We start from the raw sequence: 24,703 nt of genomic DNA, 5'->3' as shown, positions 1-24,703 counted from the left end.
CAATCCAAATGGAATGGTCCATTTGTATTTGACTTGCTTGGTAATAAGGTGCTGGACCACCGGACCCATTTGCCTTCTTTTCAAGAGAGTCACTTGTGCCAGGTCTTGTTAGAGCTGGACCTCATGACCGTTGACGGTGACTCGAGCAGATAATCTTGCCCTTCTCAGTATTTGCTCCTTTTGGGTGTAGTTCGAGAGCGCTACCAAGACATCTCTGGGTCTCGTCCCCGATTCTGGCGAGCATTTTGGTCCCACCCTGTGAATTCTGTCTATTCCTATCTGGGGTTGGGTATCTTCGCCTAGTACATCCGCGAAGAGTTGTGCGATTGTCGCCTGAAGGTCCTTGTCCTCGATGGTTTCTTTGTATAAAAATGTGTATTTGTACATTAGACCCTCGAGACCTGTTTTCAAGATCTTCACATTCCAGCTTGAGGCTATTTGTCGCCCTTGCCAGCTGTTCTAGAGTCTCATCTGACTTCTTGGTTTCCTCTTCCAATCTCTGGACCGTCCTTTCCAGTGTATCAGTTCTCTCCTCAACCTTCGCCAAATCCACCTTCACCTCTTGCAGGGATTGTTTCATATTCTCTCTGAGGGTGTGAAATTCTTCTTGTATGGACATTAAGAATTGGTCTTGCAGTTCTTTGAAACAGGATTGCATGTCCTTCTTAGTCATGGTGTCATCCCCATCTCTTGTCTGTTGTGGATCCACTTTTTCTCTGCTTAGTGTATCTGTTTTCTCTGTTCTCCAAAGCTGTTTCAGGCTTTTGTGTTTCCTTTGGGGGTGGGAGGGGGCAGTTGGGTCAAACTTGGTGGCTTTGTTCTAGTTTTGGACATTGAAGCTATGTTGAAGCTCTGTATCCTGTTTTGGTTTGGTTGAACGCAAGTCCGCCGTAACCAACCCCCTACCCCCCCCCCCCCCGAGTCTCTTTATGGTTATCACTAGGTGCCCAACAACACGCTGCTCATGTATCGCCTATACAATGCGGGATGGACTATGGTGGTCATTGATTTGGTCCTCTGTTCACTCCCTCGCGTGGCTGAGGGCACCAGGCGCGCCCCCCCCCCCCCACTTTCAGTGGGGATCGCAGTCCCAAGTTGGGTGGTTCCCTTGGTTCCCCTGCTACGGCTCCAACCTTCCTTCTGCAGGCAATAGCGAATAGCTTGTTGCGTCCCAGTGAATGGGGAGGGGGAATGCCACCCTCTTTGCCCTTTTGTGTCCTGGTGGTTAGTCCGCTGCTAGTGCGAAGAATGGGGACACAACTCCACAAGGAAGCTCTGAGGGTCTCGCTGGTGTGCCCCCTGCGCCTCTCTGGATGGCAGCTGGATTATCTGCTTTCGTTCTATCCTGGGGGGGCCAGGAGGTATGTGCTGTAGCTGGCTGCCGCGCAATGGGAGCTTCTGTAGACTTACTTATTGCTGTCGTGGCACCATGGCAGGGGTCGAGGATTCGCTTTCAAACCGCTGTGTAGCCCGTCGCTGGCCCTGGTCTCAATGCCCATCTGCCACTGTGGGGACTGCTTGTGCTCCGGCTCTGGGGAGGGGCCGCACCCGATCCGACCGCTCCAAGCCCCTGTGCGGCCCCACTGGGGGTGTACTGCTCTGTGTCTGCGCAGTCTCTCATGCACCGGGGAGGGCGCCCTCTGGATCCTGTTTCGGGGGGGCCAGCAGCGCCGGTGCCTATTTTAGCCCCGGCGGGATCCACTGTTCCAAGCCGCAGAGACGGCCCTCTCTCCTAACGGCTGCCTCTCCCGACTCTGCTTGTGTGGCGACCGCCCTCGCCCTGCTTCGCCTCAGATGTCTGCACAGCGCTAGCACCTGGATGCGAGGCCCGTGCAGCTCCGCTCTGCGCCACGCATCGGTTGGACTGCTTCCCGGGGCTGTCGTCAGTGGCCAGATATCTGTGGGTGCGTCCCACACCGGACATATAGGGGGAGGCCTCCTTTTACTGCTTTGCAGCTACCGGATCGCTTGTTGAGGTGCTTTGTTAGTTGGCCCGGCTGGGAGAGACCTCAAGCACGTCCTCTCACGCCGGGTGCCATCTTGAGAGTCCTGTATTTGTTCTTTTAATCCATTTTGTTGCCAATATATGTGAGGGGAGACCCCCACTGCCCCAACTTCCACCTCCCACCTTTTGTATTACCCTTACGCACCCGCTGCCTATATTGGCAGAGAAATGTGATTACAAACAATCGCCAAATTAACTACCTATCCAATTAGTCACAACTGTTCATAGATCCATTTGGTTGTCTTCTCACTTTCATATTAATTCATGGCTTATACTGTGTGCATCTTTAATAGATATTTGTCATCCCTTTGGTTAGTATGCCACTCATTACGAATATTTTCGAAAGGGAAACTAAATGATCCTAAACTGTGAAGATCACTATATGACTGTCCATGTATTATGGACTTTAAAAGGTTAAGGAAGGATCATATAGAGGTAAGGAGTAATGGGGGTAAAGATTTCCCTAATGAGGAAGGTGCTATGTAACCGTTTCACACACAATACAAATGGACATTACTTTATATTGAGTCTTCAAACTTTATAAATGCTTTTGTAATACTACGGCTCAGATAATGTCAGGGATGTGATTAGGCCGGGTTATTGTTACTATAGAAATATATGTGTTGTCGGTTACTAAATTGTTAACTGTGAATACAGGATGCATCGGCTCCATTTGTGGTTTCTCGGCATGATCACGATGTGTGATCCTGAGCAAATCACCGTTTGTGTTAGTTTTTGAAGCGTGTACAACTGGTCCATTTGCAGATATGTGGCCCTATAACAACAACTTGGACTTCACATTTTACACATAAATTATAGGATTTTTTCATGTTTTCTTGGTTTGTTTTCTTGTTTTCTTTTTCTTCCATTTTGCATTCATTTTCTAAAAATGGTCAATTGCATGATAGGTCCACCTAAAACGAACTTCTGTGCACTTTGTTCCCTTTCAGGAAACTATGTTCATTTGCACTACTAGGTATAAAAAAAGAACGTGTTAAACCTGGCAGAAACAGGTTACTTTTTTTGCTCTTCTGAGTCCAAAAAGTGTAAATGCCTACCACAATGCACACTTGCGAGAAGCGTTTATTATGGCTGTTTTTGGAATCCGCCCGATTTCAACAGGTGCTGAAAACAGGTGGATTCCATGGGAATCCTGTGCATTAATTCCAGCACGAAAATCACTCGCTCACACTAATGCATGTTTTTTGGCATGGAGAGGTTATGAGGCTGGTGGAAACAGTAATTGAGTTCTATGCTGGCACTTTCTCTGCCAAAATAGCATCATGTTTTTACCCCTGTTTAGTTTTGGCTATTGGGTGGTAATAAGCTGAAACTATTGCATTACAGTCAGATCAGACCCAAAGCTTAAACGTGTTGTTTGGTTATGTGCACACCCATTGACTGCCAACGGCCATGCTATCTCTATGGCCATTCCCACCCAAACCCCCCTGCCCAAAATAACTCCTCATGGGAACTCTTTGAGATGGCTTTAATCAAACTTTGCACTGGAAGTGCCTGCCAGTGTTTTGTCAAAGCAGTCTTCCGAGAGCTAATTACTTAATTTGAGCTTTAAACCCGCCACTGGTGTAATACAAATGGCTTAATCAGGTCTGCCTAGCAGCCACTCGATTTATGAGCACTATGCAGTATCCTTTATTGAAATCCTGTTAAAAACAAGCATTGTCATAGCCAATAGTTTTGAATTGTGTGCAAGTAGTAGGCATTTGTTGGACACTACTATAAAATGCCCAGGTACTCGCACCATTTTGCACCTGCTCCCATCAATGGCCATTTAATACCATTGCTGCAGTGCCTGGAAAGTGCCTTTCCTATACCAACACAAAAGCCTAAATTGTTGGCATTGCCACCATTTAATAATTGCAATACAGATCACCAAAATTAGATCTGCAACCTGGCTAGTTTGCAGCTGTATTTTTCAAATTGCCAATATCTTTTTGATGCGTTTTATTGCAAAATAGGCAATTGCTGATAGTGTTCAAATTCTTGTGGGGATATTTGCTTCAAGCGAAATAAAGGGGGGGTCCCACAGCAAAAGAAACTCAAAACGTTGCCTCAGTAATGCTGAGAACACACATTACCACTAAGTCCAGAGATAAACGAGTACTAGAGCAAAGCTGTCACTGGAAGCCAAAGTTGACAGAGCACATTCTTCCCATGCTCCATTAAGTTAATCACGCACACTACCTTTAAGTCCAGCTTCCTCATCGCAGTCCTTAGAAACTGAGGAGGATCCCATTTCCGACAGGAATCACATAGTTGCCAACATGACCCACTCTAATCTGTAAATGCTGTTTTGTCTTTGCATTCTGGGACTTGTATTTCCTGGGGTCCCATTATAAAACTCGGACTACAACTCCCGGAATGCAAAGAAACAAGGACTGCATAAGCACCTACAGATTAGAATGGATCATGTTGGTAACTATGTAAACACTGTTGCAGAGTCTGTCATGCCACGCTCCAAATGAGGTAAACAAGCGGCTGGATTAGCCAGAATTATCCTACTTTGTTTATTAGCAAACAAAACACATGGGTATAGCAGCAGAGCCGTCCCACAGCTGGTCCATGTCACTTTGTAAGTACTATGACGAGCAAGGGGATTCATTAATTAATCTTTTGTATCATTAGTGCTGGAGACCAACCTCTAGGCACGAAAACAGGATTTGAACCGTGTGTTGGGTGCTGTTTTGCTTTCAAGACAAACGTATTGTCCCTGGGTTATCCTCTCCACCCAGCACGTCTCAAGAAGATTGCTGGTGACAATTCTAGGCATTATAAATGTGTGTGTGTCTGTACAGCAAGGAGTGTGTGATTGCGGCATTGCGCCAGGCATTTACATGTAAAAAAACATGAATGTGTATGGGAGTGGGAGAGTGAATGATAAAATCTTTATTTGGAAATATAAATTCCCATCAAAGAACAGAAAAAATGTTACAACAATAAAAACATGTAAATACAGTCAAAATCATGGGAGCGGCCGCGGACAGGAAATCGAAGTTAACAAAAAATCTCACAGAGCACTAAAGGTAAAAGCAAATACACAAACACAAATGTATTTGCTTGTTTTTAAACAGCATGGAATCTGTACTTTTTACTCCTATCCCTCCCGGCTCCTCCACGTATATGCTCCTCCCGTTTATCCACAATCCCTAGTTTTTTTAATTCCTGTCCACCGGACATGATCCAGAAGGTGGATAAAACGTACCTGATATTCCAGCGATCCTCCTTTCTCCTGGTCTTCAAGGTCAATGATTGCTGTCCCCTCCTCTCCTGGTTCAGGCCGAGAGTGATCCTGGCAGTAGAACAAGCACTGTCCAGAGATGGAAAGCTGATCTGCGCACCGGTAAGGAGGCGGGGCATCGGCTGAGAGAGGAAGGAGTACTCCCTGGGCCCAATGCAGAGCCAGAACATTGAATTGACGGGTCCAGGAAGTGGATCCACCCCTGTTGTCAGATGGCAGTGGCTATCTTGGTTGGGGCATAATGCTAGACAGCTCAGGCGTGAGCCTGCAGAGGACTATAAAGTTTGAGACAACTTTTCAATGGCTCATAACTGTTGAAGGCATAATGAACTCATTGCAAAGGAAAGAAAAGAAGAGACATAGGGAACAAGAGGATGGCCTCTCTTCCCTGGAAGGAACGCCTCCAAAGAGGAGTAAAAGCTCTAAGCCTCATAAGAAAAAAGAGGAAGGGCTTATCCAAAAAGGAAGTCAAGCTGGTTGTTAAGCAGGCTCCACAGGAAAAGAGGCATGCCAGAAGGAGGTGGATTCCCTCTTCCACGTCATCATCTTCATCCTGACTTAACCTCGTGCTTGATTCTGTCCTATCTATTTTTGTCATGGTGTTGGTGTGCGCCCCGATGCCTGCGGGCTCTGGCGCGTTATAAATAAATAAATAAATCCTCATCCAGCGCAAGATCCACTGCATCTTCTTCATCAGAAATAGATCCAGACCCTACGGGGAAGTACATTGACAGAGAGGAAGTTGCCAAGATACTTCTTCATGTATTGGAATACATGGGGTTTTTTGGAGCCACTAGGTCCCCAGTCCATCAGCAAATCACCAGATTCGCTAATACAAGCATCTCCCTAAATTGGGGCATCCCCTGGATTCAGTCATCCGGGAGAAGATCCAGGATGAGTGGAAGGATCTGGAGCACATTCAGATGCCAAGGTTCATGTCCAAAATGTATCCATTAAGCGACAAGGTGAAGTCAATGCCGGAACCGGCAGGATTGGTTTCGATCCTTTTTAGTCTTGTGGAAGGTCATTGATGGCAGCAGAGGCGGCTGTGGTCCAGGACCCTATGGACAAAAAGGCAGATTCAGCATTCTAAAAGGACCATTCAGGGGCCTTTTTGATCCTTAGTGCCAATACCTATGTGACCTGCACAACAGGGACAGTGCTAAACGGGGTTAAAGAGGCTTTACAAAGCTATTGAAGAAGGCAGTAATTTGATCTCGATTTGAGGGAGATGCTAAGCAAATGGAGCTACTTTCAGACATCTCCTATGTTGGGGTCAGAGGAGCGGCTATGGCTATGGGTTCTGCCATTTCTCGGCAAAGATATGTGCACATAAGGGACTGGTGTACTGACGGGTCACAGCTGGCTATTGGACTAAAGCTTTCCTTTGAAGGCAGTAAGCTATTTGGCGCCACACGGAAAGATAAAGTCCATAAGGTATTGAAGGTGAACAAGGGTGCAGACAGGCTCCAGAAAAAAGGAGAATATATCAGGAGGCTCAAAATCCTCACAATACTCGAAGGCTAAATTGAGAGAAGTGCACAGGATGAGAGCAAGTCACAAGTCCACGGACAGGCCTAGTTTCAACTAAGTTAAGAGGAAATTCCCACAGACCACACAAGTCTTGACATCCACTGTGGGCCAGTGGGGAGCAGACTGCTACATTTTGCAAATATATGGCAGGAGTTTGCCTGTGACGTCTGGTCCATCAGGACAGTCACATGGGATTACAGACTGGAATTTTCTCAGCCCCCAGTACACTCAGGAACAGTATGGTCACCATCCTCATGGTACAGCAACAAGACTTGGAAGGCATTGTCCCAGGGTATTTTATTTTTTTAATGTTTTTTTTTAATTATATGGTTGAAAATGGATTCAACATTTAATACTGCACAATACAAGTAAAAAGTGAAGATACCAGCATACATTACAAGCATTACACAGAAACTTAAGTATAGAATATAAAATGTCCCAACATGAAATTTCATATACCTAAAAAGACTAAAACATTTCGTTTCACCGTCAACTTAATCAAATTCATCATATTTTCACATTTCATCAAATATTAACATAAACACTCAAAAGAACTAAAATCATAAAATATCATCTTGAACCTTAATCATAAGAAAATACATACAAATGCATCACGTTTAAGAATCCTGTGACTGCGATTACAATTGAGGTGGTTTGCCCAGCCAACCACGTAGACCACACTTGATCGTTACAAACGCTCAGGTTTGAGAATACACTACACTGTTGTCAACCAATGTTTGAGTGATTCACACTGTCTGGCCAAGTTGCAAAAGTAACATGATGCTTGATCCCAAATCTGCTTTGATAGAATCAGATTCCAACAAAAACAATGTCAGGTGACTTAGCAAGGGGTAGGAGTGCACAGACTCCAACGTAGAGATCCAACCCTGCTGATATAAAAGTATCTTGACCTTTGCTCGATTGTGTACTAATTCGTCTGTGGAGCTACGGTTTTTATCAAGAATAACAATACACAGCTAGTAAAAATTCTGAATCCATACCCAGGGTATACAGGGGCTGCTGGAGAAAGAGGCCATACAGAGTGTGCCTTTAAAGGAAGAGAGGCAGGGGTATTGCTCAATTATCTTTCTGGCGCCCAAGGACAAGACCAAATTACAAATGATTGTGGACATAAAAGGCTTAAAAAAATGTATTTGCAGGGCCCCGATCAAAATGGATACTCTACAGAAGATCTTGTCATTCATTACCAAAGAGGATTGTCTGGCATCCATCGACTTACTTACAAAACGCCTATTGCCATGTCCCAATCCGGGAGGTTCATCAGAAATTCCTCCCATTTGCAGTGATGGGGATGCACTTTCAGCTCAAGGTTCTACCCTTTTGTCTCAAATCTGCCCCAATGGTATTCACCAAGTTCCTGTCTCCAATAGTCACCTAGCTACTTTTGGAAGGGATACAATTGTTCCCTAATTAAGACTACTCGCTAGTCAGGTCGGAAGCCAGGGCAACTTTTCAAATGCTGGTGAAGACCTGTCATGTGCTGAAGGAATGGGGTTTCCTGATAATTCTAAACAAATCCCACCTGAAACCATGACAGCACCTGACGTTCGTAGGGCCCATTTTCGCTGCAAGAGAGGGGAAGGTGTTCCTTCCAGAGGTCAGAACAGAGAATCTGCAGAAATGCCTCAAGGGAGTAATTGGTGTGAGTCAACCTCGGCCAGGGATCTCGTACGGGTCAAGGAAATATGGCCTCTTGTGAGTTTCTGGGGCCCTGTGCAAGATTGCACCTACAACCCTGGGTTTCACATATTCTCAGTTTCTGGAACGGATTCCTATCTTGAAAGAGCCGATGAACAAGCTCAGGTGGTGGTTGGTAAATTCCAGTTGAAAGAAAGGGATTAACGTCTATGTCTAGTGGACAGGATCATGGTTGCTACCAATACTATTGGGTTGGGTTGGAGGGCTACCCGTCAACATTTGGCGCACCAGTAGCAGTGAGAGCCAATTGAGAAGTCCCACTCTGGAAATGGAGGGAAAAATCGTCCATTGGCAGGGCCCTTCAGTTGTTTACGGAGGTGATGACCAGCAGGACTGTTCTGATCAGAACAGACAATTAAACTGCAGTGGCTTACATCAATCATCATGGAGGTGCAGGATCCAGTTGTCTGAGGTTGTTGGCAGTGGAGATTGGGCTTTGGGCAGAAGGTCACATAGCAGTCTTAGATGTGGCTCATGTAAGAGGGTGGGAGGTGAACAGCACATTGGAAGACCATTTCAGCAGTGTTTTTGCTTGCTCCCAGGCTCCCAGGAGACATCCTTAGGCCATGTCATCCCAGAGATTATACCACAGGTTTGGGACTCTGATTTTGGATCTGTTTGCCTCTACAGAAACACCTCAGCTAGAGAATATTTCCCAGATTTCTGTCCCCGGTGGTATGAGGTTGGATGTTCTGAGTTTGGCATGGCCCAGGTGGATTTTGAATGCATTTTCCCGAATTCCTCTGAATCCAAGGGTACTGGGGAAGATTGGGTCAAGTCAGGCAGACATAATTCTGTTGGTACTATATTAGCCACAGAGAGGGTGGCTTCTGGTGCTTCTGGAACTAGCAGTGGCAACAGTGTGTAGAATTCCCTATTGGTCTCCCACCTTGAGCAGACAGTAGGGGGCTCCAGAGGAGTGCAATTTACTTGACGATATGGAGATTCAGATGAAGGGGTTCATGAACCCTGGTATTTCCGTTCAAGTGAAATGGCCATTACAGATATATTGACGGCCTGCTACACGCAAGTGTTATGAGAAGCACTGGGATACTTTCAGGGGCTGGTGTGAACAGCTTGGTTTATCAGCATTAGAGTGTGTTTTGTTTTTCCCTCTGTGTTGAAATTCCTATACAATGGGTTTGACAAAGGGCTGGCAGAGTCATCCCTTGGGCTCAGTGGGTGGCCTAGAGCATTTAGGGAACACTGGGTCTTTAGAAATTGGGATAGCATCTTGTGGAAAACCGGCTTAGGAGTTTTCTGTCTTTCGTCCTCTGGCATGTGAGGCATCTCTATGTTGGAAACTCCCCGTGGTGTTGTCCTCTTTTTAGTTGGGCCCTTTTGAACCTTTGAAGGAGACAGGTCTCAAGTTCTTCTTTTTGTTAAGTAATTTTTATTAAGTGTTTATAATGAACAAATACAGAATACAGCAATTAACAACAATTATAAGAATTGGCAGTCAAATAATCTAAGATAAATATGCAAATTGAGTTAACAATTAGAAGACAATTAAGTTGTGTATCAAGGTCACAATAAATGCAAGAAAGTAAACGTCTAATTAATGATGTCAAGAAAAATTAATTTGCAAAGCTGTAACATCAGAATTTATTTAAGCAATAGATGAGAGATATAAACTTGAAAGGACTGCAAGAACACAATAGAATAATAAACAGACAGGACAAAACAAGACACAAGAGCTGAGGGAAAAACAAACAAAACGAAAACTGAAGTAACAAATTAAAGAGTCAGCTGAGGAGGCATTAAGATATTCAATCAACGCATTCTACTTTTGATCACATGTTTGGATATCAAATAGAGAGATGGCACAACCTGTTTCCAATCTGTGGATGTACCATATGTAATTCCACCAAGTAGCATAGTATAAGTGATCAAAACTTTTCCAATTAGAAGATATTAGAAGGAAACCAATGCAGACCAGAAAGTGGAATAACCTGGGAGAGAGAATATTGGTTAAATCAGAGTAAAGATGTGATCTAGCAATTAAATTGTCAAGATTGCATTGAGCAGTAAAATGGAACATTTTTGTATTGTTGTCAAAATCTTCCCCCACATTGAGAATACAAATTTACAATAAAAAATACAGTGTTTGAAATCAGCAGTACATTCTTTGCAAGATCAGCACAAGTTTGTCAAGTTGCGAGAAAATCTAAAAAACATGATGAGTAAGGTATGCCCTATTTAAAATACAAAACATGGTAGTATATTGACCAGAGAGGTCATTGAGCCATCCATTTTTGACAAGGTGATCAGCAGACAACACGCTCGAATCAGAAATTAGAAATGTATACAACGCTGCAGCCTCAGTGGAAACGTATCCAGGAAGACTTTGAAGTTGCATAGAAGAGGTTTGTTGTGGTAGACTTGCCAATCATAAGGTAATTACTTTAACAGCCTCTTGATAGGAAGTTTAATCTAAATCATCCAGTTTTAAGATATAGGCTAGAGTCTGGAAGGGGATCAGAGTATTTTAGTGAAATATGTATGAATGCAAGAGATACCTTTGCTCTACCACCTGTAAATAAGATTAAAATCCACTTTGAAATGTGGTCTCTTATAAAACCATAGACCAACCTGGTCTTGATCCAAAATGTCAGAAGAAATGACAAGTAGGCTTAACAAGGTGATGTTAAAATAGTGCAAGGTGGGGACATTTTTTAAGCCGGGCCAAGAGTCATGTTAAAAACATCTAATATTCTTTTTTTTTTAAACTTTTTTTATTGTTCAACAGTGGTCTCAACAGTTACAGCAACCCCATCCCATCAATACATACAAGTCAACAGGTAAAACGTTTACATTTAGTGTTACATGGACACTCCATCATCTGAGAGCATTTCACACAAATACGTGCGGAAGGGGCCCCATATGTCTTTTGGTCGGCTTGCCCCAGGCAATGTCAAAACATATTGTTCTTCACATTCATTGGTATATGTCAGTTCACGGAGGAAAGTGGTCATGGTTGGTGGTGTAGCAGTTTTCCAGGCTTGAAGGATATATTTCTTCGCCACCGCACATGAAACATTAAATAATCTCCTAGTTTTCTCCGAACACTTGTCGATGTCTCCAAATAAGTATTTTTGGGGAGTTAACTGTGGGGGTATCTGCATGATTTCCGACAGTATCTCGACCACCTCTCCCCAGAATCTCAACAGCGCAGGACACTCCCAGTACATATGAAAGGAGCCAGCACTCTGGGTCCCACACTTGGGGCATTCCCCCCGTATTCCGCCACAAATTTTACCATCTTAGCTGGCGTGTAGTGCAATCTATTAAGGAGTTTGAATTGGATCAGGCGTAGCCCCGCATTTAAAGAAACTTTTTTCGTGAGTGCACAGTATCTGTTCCATTTATCTTCGGGAATGGGCATTTGCAGGTCTGCCTCCCATTTGTCTTTGAACCGGTTTATTGTAGGGTTGTGGGTTTGTATTGCCACATATAATTTGGATATACCCAGCCCAGCTTTCGTGGTGATAAGTTGTGTACAGGGGTGTTGGGGGGGGCTCATCTGGAAACATCACCCACCTTTTCTGAAACGCAGCTCTAACCCTGTAGTATTTTGAGGGGCCCATTGCTCGCGTGAAGTCTTCTTTAGTAGCGAATTTACCATTTATGAACATATTGTCCACCTTCATTTCCATATGAGGGTCCCAGGCCTCCTGGATACACGTATCAGAAGTTGGGGGGATACCCGGAAAGTTCCACAAGGGGACCTCTGGGTTATATGGAGTCTCCAGCTTTAATCTTTTAAAAAGCGCGCCCCAGGCCCAGACCGTGCAGCTGACCGGGTCATAATCGCATATGTGTTTGTGTCGTGGATTAAATATAACTGACCTGATGTCTGCAGGAGATATAGTTTGTGTTTCTACCCGTGTGTGGTGTTACCCGTGTGTGGTGTTTCATCTGACTCTTCGTACCAGTACTTCGCAAACTGTGCCTGAGCGACAAGATAGTAGAGCTCAAAGTCTGGGGCCGCTATACTCCCGGTGTTATAGGGCTCTGTCATTTTCTCCCACCCGATTCTTGCCGTTTTCCCGTTCCATAGGAAGGCGACTACCAATGACCGCAATCTTGAAAAGAAGTCTCTGCCCGGCCATATGGGTATATTTACAAAGAAGTATAGTAGCTTTGGGAGGGCTATCATTTTGAGTAGTGCTATTCTGCCATATAGGGATATGGGGAGGTGTGCCCAAATCTGTAGCTTGGTGCCCAAAGTCTGTAGTGCCTGTTCGTGGTTGTCTGCATAAAGCGTGTGTCTGGTTCTAGATACTAGCACACCAGGGTATCTGATGTGTTGTTCCGACCATTTGAGTCTGCATGTGCTTGTTGGGAATTTAGTGGAGGGGGTGAGCGATAATATTTCCGATTTAGATGTGTTGATGACATATCCCGAGTATTCTGCAAACTCATGTATATCGGTCATAATGGGCGCTATATTTTTCTCTGGTTTGTGGACATATAGGAGTGTATCGTCAGCGTAGAGTGAAATTAGCTGGATGGAGCCTTTCATGTTTATTCCCTTATCCCCATGTCTCAGTCTGACAGCCGCTGCCATGGGCTCAATAGTCAAGGCAAACAAGATGGGCGAGAAGGGACACCCCAGCCGTGTACCCCTACCTAATTGGAAAAAGTCGGAGATGGTTCTGTTGGTGCATACTCTGGCACCTGGAGCGGTGTAGAGTAGCCGGACAAATCTAATGAAGGCGGGTCCCACCCCAAATGCTTCCAACACCGTGAGGAGATACACCCACGAAACGGAGTCGAATGCCTTCTCGGCGGCTAGGGCCACAGCGACTGCGCTTCTGCCTGGATCTATCTGCGCCATAATACCAAATAGTCTACGGAGGTTCAGCGCAGTAGATCTTAGGGGAATAAAACCATTCTGATCAGGGTGGACTAATGTGGAGACCAGGGGCAGCATTCGGTTCGCCAATACCTTAGCAAATATCTTAGCTTCAACATTAATGAGCGATAAGGGCCTGTATGATGACATGTAGTTAGGCGGGCGTCGGGGCTTGGGTAGCACATTTATAAATGCTTCTCTCATTGTCGGGGGTAGCATGTTTCCCTCTAGGGCTTCCTCCCATGTCTCTAGCATTATGGGAACTAGCTCCGTACGGAACTCTTTGTAGAATTCGGCCCCTAGCCCGTCGGAGCCCGGCGCTTTGCCCGATGCTAGCCCCATGATCGCCTCGCTCACATCTTCCGCAGTGATCGGTTGATCTAGAGCCATTTTGTTTTCAAGCGGTAGTTTTGGGAGCCCCAGTGTTGCTAAGTACGTCTTAATCTCAGCGGTAGTTTTCCTGTCTCTGTTTGACTATAGTGATTGATAAAATTTGGTAAATTCCTTATTGCCCTTGCCATATCTACGTGCCCTGGCCGGGGCTGCCATGTATTGTATTTCTCTGGCAGCTAGATAGTCAAAGTCTTTAATGGATTTGTGAATCTCGGCCAGAATGGCCCTATCATGTGTGCGGCTATAAGTTTCCGCAAGACTATTCAAGCCGTTTTCCACTCCTTCAAGCTCTCTTCTTACTCCCCTCAAGAGGCCCATGGATTTCGAGATAAGTGCCACCCTAGCCCAGACCTTGAAGGTTTCCCATACCGTGGAGCCCGTGCCACCGTCCCAATATTATTAGTAAAAAACTCTGTTATTTCCTCCCGTAGGGACTCCACTACGCATGGGTCACCAAGTATCCCACTCAGCATTCTCCATCTCCTAGCAGGCCTGGGAACGTCTCTCAGCTCGAGCTCCAGTATTACAGGGGAGTGATCAGACAGTGTACGGGGCAGGATGTTGCAGCTATGCAATGTCTCAGACAGGCCCTGCGACACAAAAAAGTAGTCTATACGTGATTCACTGTCATGGACGGATGAGTAGTAGGTGTATCGCCTATCATCTGGGTGTAATGTGCGCCATGCATCTATCAATGTCATTTGTGTAAGTAGTTGACCCAGTGTTAGTGCCATTTTGGTTGGTGTCCTCATTTTCGTGCTGGATCTATCTGTCAACGGGTCAAGGGCCATATTGAAATCCCCCCCTCATACTATGGACGATGCGTCGAGTTTATTTAGGGTTTCATATATATTTAAGTAAAAGTCTGAGTCGTCAATGTTGGGGCCATATGTGTTAACCAATGTGATTTGTTTACCAGCTATCTCCCCCCATACCAGCACATACCTTCCCAGCGAGTCTACCTTATGTCCCGCCACCTGGAACCCTAATGAGGGGTGTAGGAGAATTATAACTCCCCTTGACTGAGACGAATAGTTTGTATAATATCGTGTCTTTCCCCATTTGGGCATTATATTCATCTTTACGGCACCCATTGCATGAGTTTCTTGTAGCATCACAATCTGGGGGGCAATGTCTAGCAACATCATTTCCAACCTTCCTGGCCTTCATCGGGTTGTTTAGACCTCTTACATTCCAGGACAGGAGTGGTATTCTCAACCCATCTGTGCCAGAGGTCCTGTGAGTGTCTTTACCAGCCATAGCATCAACCAATTCCAGTGTTCATATGACGGGAGTAGCAACCGTACCTGCGAGACCACTTAACCTTCATACCAAGCTCAAAACCAGAGCAACTTCGCTTCATCAACTGCAAGGCCGGCTTGCAACTTTCCCTCTTTTTCCCCCCTCCCTCGCCCCATAGCTCAACATAGTAAAGCATTTCCGTATACCCTGATCCCCCACCTGCACCATCTCCCCGAACTTGACGATGCAGCCCCATAACACTCAACCTGCCCAGTGGGCTTACTTCTGAGCTGTTGGACCTTTCCAGAGGGACAGCTACTGTAGCCATCTGGCTGCCCTCAATGGGGGCTTCACGGCTCGATAAACAATGAAGTTCATTCCAGACCAACAGTGTTAGTGTTCCTTAAATAATCTCCCTGCGCAGGTCCCTTCTCTCCTCCCCAGATCTTGGCCTCGCATTTTGGTCTATCCCCCGATCAGCGGAAGGAAGTGGGATGGAGGCCTCCACATATGCCATTGCATCTGAGGGGTTTTTAAAGAAGTGGGCTCTTCCACCGTGTTTAATTCGCATTTTTGCAGGGAAGATTAGGGCGTATGGCACATTACGTAACCTCAGCTGTTTCTTGACCATCTCATAAGACCTTTTCTGTGTTTGTAGGTTTGCCGAGAAGTCTGGATATATGTGTATTTTGTTTTCCTCGAATTGCAGCGATCCTTTCTCCCTGGATAATCGGAGTATTGTGTCCCTGCCCCTTTAATTTAGGAGCCTTGCCACAATGGTGTACGGTGAGCTCTCACGACAAGAAAGTGGTCTGAGAGGGACTCCGTCCCGAGGACCGTCTTAAGCAAAATTTCTACCTGTCTTCCCATGGAGCCTTTGCCAAACGTTTCCGAAACCCCGACTATCCGAATGTTATTTCTGCGTGATCTGGATTCCAAATCCTCGCATTTGATTTGTGTTTTGCGCAGGTCCGTTTTGAGTTGGGCTATATCGCGGCCATGTTATGTTATCGTGTCCTCATTCGTGCTTATTCTATTCTCCGCTTCCGTAATGCGCGTACTCTCTTTTTCCACTCACGCTTTCAAGGATCCAATTGTCGCCACTATGTCGTCCAGCTTGACGTTGACCGACATGAATCCATTTTGCACCACCGTAGCCAGGCGATCTTCAGGATCTGTCTCAAGGTTGTCGGATGTCTGTGGCGGTCCTCCAGCCACACCTAGTTGCTGGGAGCAAGCGAAGGAGTCCATTGGGCCGTTTTTTTCCCTCCTGCACCCTTCTTCTCGGTGTGGCCCATGTGTGTCGATTACCACTTCGGCGTGAAATGTGCTCTCCCACATTTAGGAGTCTAGTACCTTAGTACCCAGTAAGAGGAAGGTTTATATAAAGAGGGCAATGCCGTCGCCCCTGACGTGGCGCAGGATGCGTTACAGATCAGATATGGCTCCCAGCTAGCTTCAGTGAGCGGCACTCGATTGTGGATTTAGGACCCTGCCAGCCCCACTGCAGTACCCTTACCCTACTGCAACTCCTCCTTCACATCATTTTTGCTTTGCCCAAAAATGGCAATAAAACATGCCATGCTCGCTCCAATGCACGTGCCAGGCTCAGAATGGACTATAGGGCAATGCCCAAACCAAAAATGCTAAATGCTAGTGTGGGCCCGTTTTCTGGGTCAAAGTGGGCCATTTTTTTGGCCAATGCGGGACAGTTTGATGAGTTAGTTCACTATGTAGCTAGTAGTTTTAAACAGTGTTGCTGGATAAATATAAAAAAACCTCCGTCTTGGATACTATTCAAACAGTCTGTCACAAAAGGAATGAATTGCCTTTTGCAACTGTGGCCCACTTTTTCATTGGTACCCTAGACAATTGTGTACCCCAGGCCCAGCCTGGCACACGCACGCATGCGCGCTCGCGGTAACACACACACACACACACACACACACACACACCGTATGTCATTCAGAGCATTTATTCATATGCATGCACTTAGACACCCCCTCACATACAGACATGAATACCCGCACTTACACACACCTTCACATGCATGCATGCATACATACATATAAACATGCATACAATCCACACATACACACAATCAAAAATGTTTTTTTTTTCATACCCGTTTCCTTCTGGACTCTCTTAGGCCCTTCACTGTCTACACCTCTGCAAAGCGCTGGCTGGGTAAAAGCTGTGGTGTCATTTCCACTGAGTGTGGACGGTCTCGGACATGACTGTCTGGCTCCCAGTCCAGTGATAATAGCTGCAGGCACTGTCAGGTAACAGCAGAAGTACCAAATGTTTTTCCATTGACACACCAAACGAACTGGACTCGAGTAGACTGCCTGGCCCTGGAGTCATACACAGAAGGTGTGAGGTTGGGATAGGCTGAGGAGAGCCATTCTTAATGAGTTGGACACAGAAAAAGAACAGTGTAACTAATATCTGTACGTATGTGCGCCCTCTCCCTGGCATGTTTGTTCTGTTTTGTTATCTCCTAAATATGCTAGTGCAGCCAGAAAACTAAGGCAATGTCTGTTATAGGATGCAGACGCAGACTGAGGCTTCCAACTGGGGAACCATTGCCAATGTGTGGTGAGTTCACAACATAGCTTAAAAGTGGTGTTAATCAGAAGGCAGTCACCATAGAGTCCAGCAACACCTTAGAGCGACAGTATTGCAGAAAAGCATTTAAAAACGCAAGACCACAAATACAAACCATACCTTTATGCAAGTGCTTCTCAATCCCAGGGTCATTTTTAGTTGGCTATTAGATGGCGCTTGAACGCGCCACCTAAAAGCCGAAACTATTGCGTTAGAGTACAGATACGGAGAAATGGCATGTGCAGAGCTACAAAAAGCTTGTAAGAGTTGTTTGTTTATTTGCCCACCCATTGACTGCTATGCCCATGCTAATCCCTATGTCCATTACCAGCCAGTTCCTGGCACTCCCCTCCCCTCCCCTCCCAAAATATCTCCTGAAATGACATGGCCCTCCTAGTTTTTCAAACGAGAGTTTTTTTCTGTGTGTGACCCTGCACACAAGGTACAAAATGTGCAAAATATCCCCCAAGTACATAAGTCAACATTTTCCCTTTTACAACAGGGCAGGGAGCTTCCATTGCCTTTGCAGAGATGTTTAAGGATTTCCCTTTTCTGTCAGTACAGCCTAAGTGTGTACTGCACTATGCAGTGGCAATGTTACCAACAATAAAGTACTCTTAGCTTTAACGTCATATACATGAATCAACTGCATGTAATAATTTTGAGCAATATTGGGGATTCAATGTTGAGAGTGGTTACAGGTCATTTGGTCGAAAATAAATGGTCGACAGGACAAATGGTCGACGCAATTTGGTCGAAAGACAAATGGTCGAATTTTTGTTTTTTTTGTATTTTCACATTTTTTTTTTGTTTTTTTGGGGGGGTCCCCCCTAACCCCCTTTTTTTGCTAAAAAACTTTTTTTCCTAAACGAAAACCTGAAAAATATATATATATAAATAAAAAAAAAATAAAAAAAAAAAATCGACCATTTGTCTTTCCACCAAATTGCATCGACCATTTGTCTGTCGACCAAATGACTGGACAGCGTTGAGCGTGATGGCAAGTACAAACTAGAAAGCTGCAAAGGTAGCGCAGCAGGTTGAGTAACTGATGCTGAGATGTTAAATGTTCAGTTTTTTCCACTCAATTTTTCTAAAAAAAAAAGATACTATAAAATGCAGTTTCAATCTAGGTAGGGGTCAGACTCCATTCATTTGGTTTCTTGCTTATATTCAGGGCGTGGTAATTTCTGTTATTGTAGTGAAAATCAAAAGTTGGCACCCTTAGTTTTGCATGGTCACTTCACTGCCCGCCTTCGAGATGATCACAGAGTGATTAACAGGAGGGAAGCTCGAATTTAGAGTTGTCTTATTAGTGCATGAAATTGAATTCCATGTCTCATTTCCAGGGCTTAAGTTCCAAAGAGAAAGTGGGGGGACTCATTAACATACCAATTGAATCTGGTGTCACCAGAAATTAGCATATCAAGGTGCCCTCTGAAAAAAGTGTGGGGACTCCATCGCGTGCAGCCTCGACTTGAGTCATGCTAATTTCCAAAGCCAACACACAGCCTTTGCAAAGAATGGGGTACAGAGTTTAGCTGATATCGTACTTTTTTTTCGTAGCTTTAAGTTTGGTGGACCCGGACAAATATGGTGTCAGAGTCCTGATTCGGAATGTGGTACGAAAAGAGCTACTAATACCAGGGATGTCATTTCACAAAAAAATGCCAGGGTAGCGGAAGTGACATCACATGACCCTTGACCCCTGGTGACGCCATTTGACCCCACCCCAAGTAACATTAGAGGAAGTGATGGCAAATGACCTTCAGATTTCTCAGATGCGTCTAGCACTGTGTTTCCAGGCACTCACATTTCAGCCAGCTACAAAAACCGAGGCACAGAAGGAGGCGTGATTTGTCCATGATCACACATTTGGAGAATGTCATTTTCCAGATTCGGCTTGGGGGATATGTAAAACATACATAATGCAGTGCTTGTAACGGTAACTGAAGTCTCTAACGCAGGCTACAGCTAGTGTATGAAACATCTATAGATCAATGGACACCAAAGTACTAGTTATCTATAGCTTTGCTGTGTTAAACTAGCCAAACAAGTATTGACCTGGGGAGGCTTGCACTGCTGTTTACCCAGCAGCTAAAGGCTGTCTGAGCAAGGCCTGAAAATTAAATCATTGACCAGGATTGATCTATTTTATTTATTTTATCAACAACATTTCCTGGTTATGAATGTATCTCTGAGTCAGCTACCACTACGATAGTAGAAACCTATTAGTCTGGCCTGCGAGCACGCAGGGGGAGTGCACGTGATGTTATCTTTGCTGGAGTATAATACCTGGGAAAGGTTCTTTCAATATACCCAAGACCCTGCATAGTTTTTATTATCTAAGCATAATACTGGGTGCCAGAGGACTTAAAAAGCCTCCAACATTTAATGTAATATCATTGATGCAGACATTACATTATTCAATGACAGAATTACTAATGCCAGATCTAATACCAAGGAACTTTTTGCCATCCTCCGGGAAATGGAATCCCCCATCCAACCAACTGACACGGTCCCCAAGGACAAGATATGGTGCACTAACATACAGAACGCCCTATCGAATAAAATGTCCACCCTCCAGCTTAAAATAACTAATAAAAAGGACGCCCTCTCTCCTACTGTTCAACAAACACCTCGAGTGACTGAACCTAATACTATCCCCCCTTTTAGCTTCAAACCTATCTCCATCATCGACACTGAAAAGGTTATCCTCTCACTGAAGCCTTCCAACTGTAAGGGCGACAGTTGCCCAGCTCAAATAATAAAGGACGCAGCCAGAGATTTAGCCCCGTTTATCTCGAAGCTCATTAACTCCTCTTTCAAATCCAACACAGTGCCAGCTCACCTAAAAGAATCCTGGGTCCTCCCCCTTCTTAAGAAACAAACCCTTGATCCATCCATCCCAACTAATTATAGGCCTATCACCACTTTACCTTTCCTACTAAAAGTCATCGATAGATTAGCCTACCTCCAAATTCAAGATTACTTAGAAGCTAACCATCTACTAGGCTCGCGCCAATCGGGCTTCCGCCCTCTCCATGGCACTGAAACAGCCTTGATAGATCTTAAAACTAAAATTGAGGAATTCAAGGATAGTGGGAAAACAGCGCTGCTACTCCTACTGGACTTGTCAGCAGCTTTTGATTTGGTGGATCATGACGTTTTATGCAACCACCTCAAGCTCGCTGCCAATTTCACAGGGGAAGCTATAGCATGGGTCCAATCCTTTCTAGCCAACCGGACCATGAGAGTCTTTTCCACCTCTACCTGTGCCGATCCCATCCAAATTACATGTGGAGTCCCACAGGGCTCCTGTGTCTCACCCACTATGTACAACATTTTCACCAAGCCATTGTTCGACAAGTTGGACAGACTGGGTGTCACCTACACAAATTATGCAGATGACACCCAGATCCTCATACCCCTTTCGGGCAACTATGAAGTGGACCTGGCTTTGGTGAATAAAATATACTTCCTCATTCAGGCATGGATGGCCACCCATGGCCTCTGCCTGAACGACGATAAAACTGAAATCCTGCTCCTCGGATCAGACCATAACCTAACCAAACTCACCCCGGACTATGCCTCATTTAACATCGACAATAATACTATTAAGGTTATGCGAGAAGTTAAAACTCTAGGTTTTTACCTCGTCTTAGCTCTCACCCTTAAAAAGCAAGTGAACTCCCTCGCCTCTACAACCACTTACACGTGTAAACTCATCCGTGCTGCCAGACCATTCCTGTCCAGTGCCAGCTGCCTCACCTTGGCCTGTAAGAGGATTCAATTCAACACTACAGCTAAGTCATTGCCTAGTCTGGGATACTGAATGGAAACCCTTATTTATATATCTTTATGTCCAGTTCATGCGTTCTGGATGACTACCCCTATATAACACCCCTCTCTTGGGATCCCCCTGACCCCACTGAGCCAAGAAGTAGTTCTGTTTTGCAAGTTTAAAGGTTTATTTGATAATTTAAACAATATATATATATATATCACGCTTTATAATAAATTAATAATTGAATATCACACTGAATCTGAGCAGTAATCAATAATGGATAGTCCGGCACTAGCACACTTGTGAATAGGAACAGAAGAATAAGGTGGTAGAGAATGCTTTATATAAGTTCAGATGGATGTAATGTTGAATGAAAATGCAATACAGAAAATACTCAATATGATTTCAACAAAACAATGTAATCACTTTTCTCTGGCAATCCCCTCCCCCCTTTATGCAATGCAAGGAAATGGAAGGAAAGCACACAGTTCTCAGAAATGCAATCAAATGTAATTCAGTTCACCCCAGCAAGCTTAGACTACAGAAGTTGTAAACACAGGCCCAAAATGCTTTTATATGTGCTGGCAATGAAGTGAAAAATATGCTAAAATGCTTTTAATGCCCTCTAGAGGTTCAGGGTGAGTGGTATCTAGTTAATATTAGTCCAGGCTCACTCTAGCAATGATTCAGGGATGGTTCTTAAGAGGCATGCTGTTTTCACACGTAGAGAAATTTGCAAATCGCGGTAAATTCGCGAGTGCGTTTTTCGCGATTGCGGCAAAAGTATCGGGGGTAGGAATGCGGTTCTAGGTTCGTAGGAAAGCTAAGATTCTAAGCGTTCAGAGGAAAGTTACTGCAAGTCTCTAAGACAAACGGTCACGGAGATATGAGCGATATGGTAAAGGTCATTTTTCAGATTTGACATTTTAAAGTTCAAAGTGACCATTGACAGCTAACAACTAGAAATGACAAGTGACAGCTAGCAAAATGACAGGTGACAGTTAGGAGGCAGTTCTACTTAGATTAAAATTGATTGAATTATATTATTTTAACTAAGAGATTGGTTCTGCACAGTCTGCTAATTACTCACAATATATTTTTGAAATAAATGGGCCTCGCCACGGATCTGGTCAGGTTTTAGACTGGACTCTGGTCTGGTCTCGGCACTTCACAGTGATCTGGGTCAGCTCTCTGGTTCTGCTAACAGTGGTCTGGGTCAGCTCTGCTCTCTCTGGTCTAGCCTCTCTGGATTCTGGAGATTGATGGATTTGAAGTCTGGATCTCTGGATGTGGTATGGTCCGGCAGAGCGCTTTGCAGCAAATGGAATTGAATGTCCCTATCTGTCCTGACTGTCTGCTTTTATGTGTTTTGAAAATGGGTGTGTGTGCAGCATCACTAGGCTCTACCCCTCTCCACTTGTCATTGGCCACTTCATCCTCTTCCCCTTGATTGGGGGAATGAAATGAAGTGTCATCATGATGAGGTCTGTTTATGGTACAGAGAACCCACCCCTGTCAAATTACACACAATCTATATTTTGACCCAAAAGACATATTTGCACAGGTACACATTTGTTTAAAATTACATGCACCCATCACATATCACAGGAGGTATACCCTGTCCAAATCTGCTCTTCCTGGGAGCTTGCATTGAGAAATGGCAACATATTTCACTTTTTGGTCAGGTTACCAATATCAGATTCTTACTCAAATTTATACACATGTGCGCAAGGAGTATGGACATTACTTGATGAAGTGTCAGATTTTTAACATGCATACATTTTAAGTAATACCCTCTTAACGACTAGTTTGCCCCCAGATCATGCCACCGGTTCTAAAAACCTCTTAAAATGTGGGCAGAAAAATCACAAGAATTATGGTATCATTTAAATAATTTTCACAAGTCCGTACTATGAGTTATTCATCTTTTTCTAAGACCATATTCTGGCTACAGGGGTGTGTCTTTTCAGGTCACATGGTACAGAAACCAGTTTTTCCACTTTCTTCAAGCTCAGCCTCTGTCTCCAGTTTCTCCGCCTCCCAGTTTCTGCCAAGAGGAAGCCATTTTTATTACCCCTGCAATAAACCATCTGCCTGGGCCCTGAAAGGCCCATTGTTCAAGAGGAAGCCATTTATGGCCACTTCCATAAATCCTCTGCCTGGGTCCTATGTTTAGTCTCTAGCAGTCCCTTGGTAATCCAATCAGAGAAGTGTCAGATCCCTTTTGGTGGGAGCAGCAAAAGGCAGGTAGGCATGGGAACACAGCAGTTGTGCAAGTCTCAACTCCTGTCGGGGGTAGCTGGTGGGCAGAATTCAGTTCCTTAAGCCAGGCCCCAGCTAATGTCACTTTTAGTTACCCAGTTTTCTGCATTCAAATAAAACTAACTATTTTTACATATGCAGCTAGAATTCTGATTCTAAGTTTAAAACTATGACATTTAAACAATTGCAACCTATGTGACACTCAAAAGTAGGTCACTCATTTCTTTTAAACATTTAGATTTTTAGTGTCTTTCAGTCCAAATTTACTTAAACTGCTGAAATCCACAGCTCAGCCAGTCTTGTTATAAACCTTCAAGTCACTTCAGAATATAACTTTAGATTGTATCCACCTCTCAGTAAGTCTTTCTTTGGCCTGTTTTGGGTTCATTTATTCAGTTTTACACAAAAAAAATCTGGTGGTTTTAAAACGCCGGCTTTCTGATAGTGGTGAGTACTGGTAATGCACCCATTTTTGGGATTTAAGAAAATGAATTCCCCACAATTCTAGGTTGCTTTTGGCAATCAGCATTGCCATTCCCAATGGTTTCAGGCTACTGTGTGGGTAGTCCAATGGTGGTTTTAGGCAGTGCCCTTCTGTGCCCATAACATCGGCAAAAATGAGTGGCAGCCTATTCTTCATGCATTTCCCTGTGCATTTTCTGGGAATCTCTGGCCATCATGATGTTTTCCAGGTCAGTACTGCACAGTTTTTGAGGTAGGGCTCGGATGCATGGGTAAAAACATCCCACAAGCCCCCCTCTTGCGATGGCCATTCTGTTTCACTGATGGGACTCGCAAGACCTGGGATGTTTCCTCATCTTCTTCCAATAGATGGCACAGTTCAGCATCTTTTCCTCCATCCGGTACTGATCGATCGGTTCTCCTCGCCAGTCCTGATGGGAATATTGGGCGGTACACTGGGCCCCTTGCGTCTCTGCTCCCGGTCTCCGGATCGTCCTCCTTGGCCCGTCTCCAGGTTTTCTTTCTCCTAGGACGACAAAGGAAGAGCAGCAATACCTATTCACTGACATTTTTCCC

General features: G+C 44.6%; 1 protein-coding gene across 5 annotated transcripts in view; it reads right to left on the bottom strand.

The window, feature by feature from the left end:
* The window catches only part of LOC138487891 (NXPE family member 1-like), a 391,648-nt gene that overhangs the window by 340,468 nt on the left and 26,477 nt on the right, over nucleotides 1-24,703 (bottom strand). The window contains exon 2 of one of the 5 annotated variants that reach the window (XM_069614512.1): nucleotides 10,347-10,468. The exons of the other annotated variants lie outside the window; for them this stretch is intronic. The gene's annotated coding sequence lies outside the window, so the exon portion shown is untranslated. The remainder of the gene's footprint in view (nucleotides 1-10,346; nucleotides 10,469-24,703) is intronic. 5 annotated transcript variants of the gene reach the window in all.

This window comes from Ambystoma mexicanum, chromosome 9 (genome assembly GCF_040938575.1).
Source record: "Ambystoma mexicanum isolate Mex_15411 chromosome 9, UKY_AmexF1_1, whole genome shotgun sequence".
NCBI lineage: Eukaryota > Metazoa > Chordata > Amphibia > Caudata > Ambystomatidae > Ambystoma > Ambystoma mexicanum.
The sequence above is the reverse complement of the archived record's forward strand: the minus strand, read 5'-3'. Positions and strand labels throughout refer to the sequence as shown.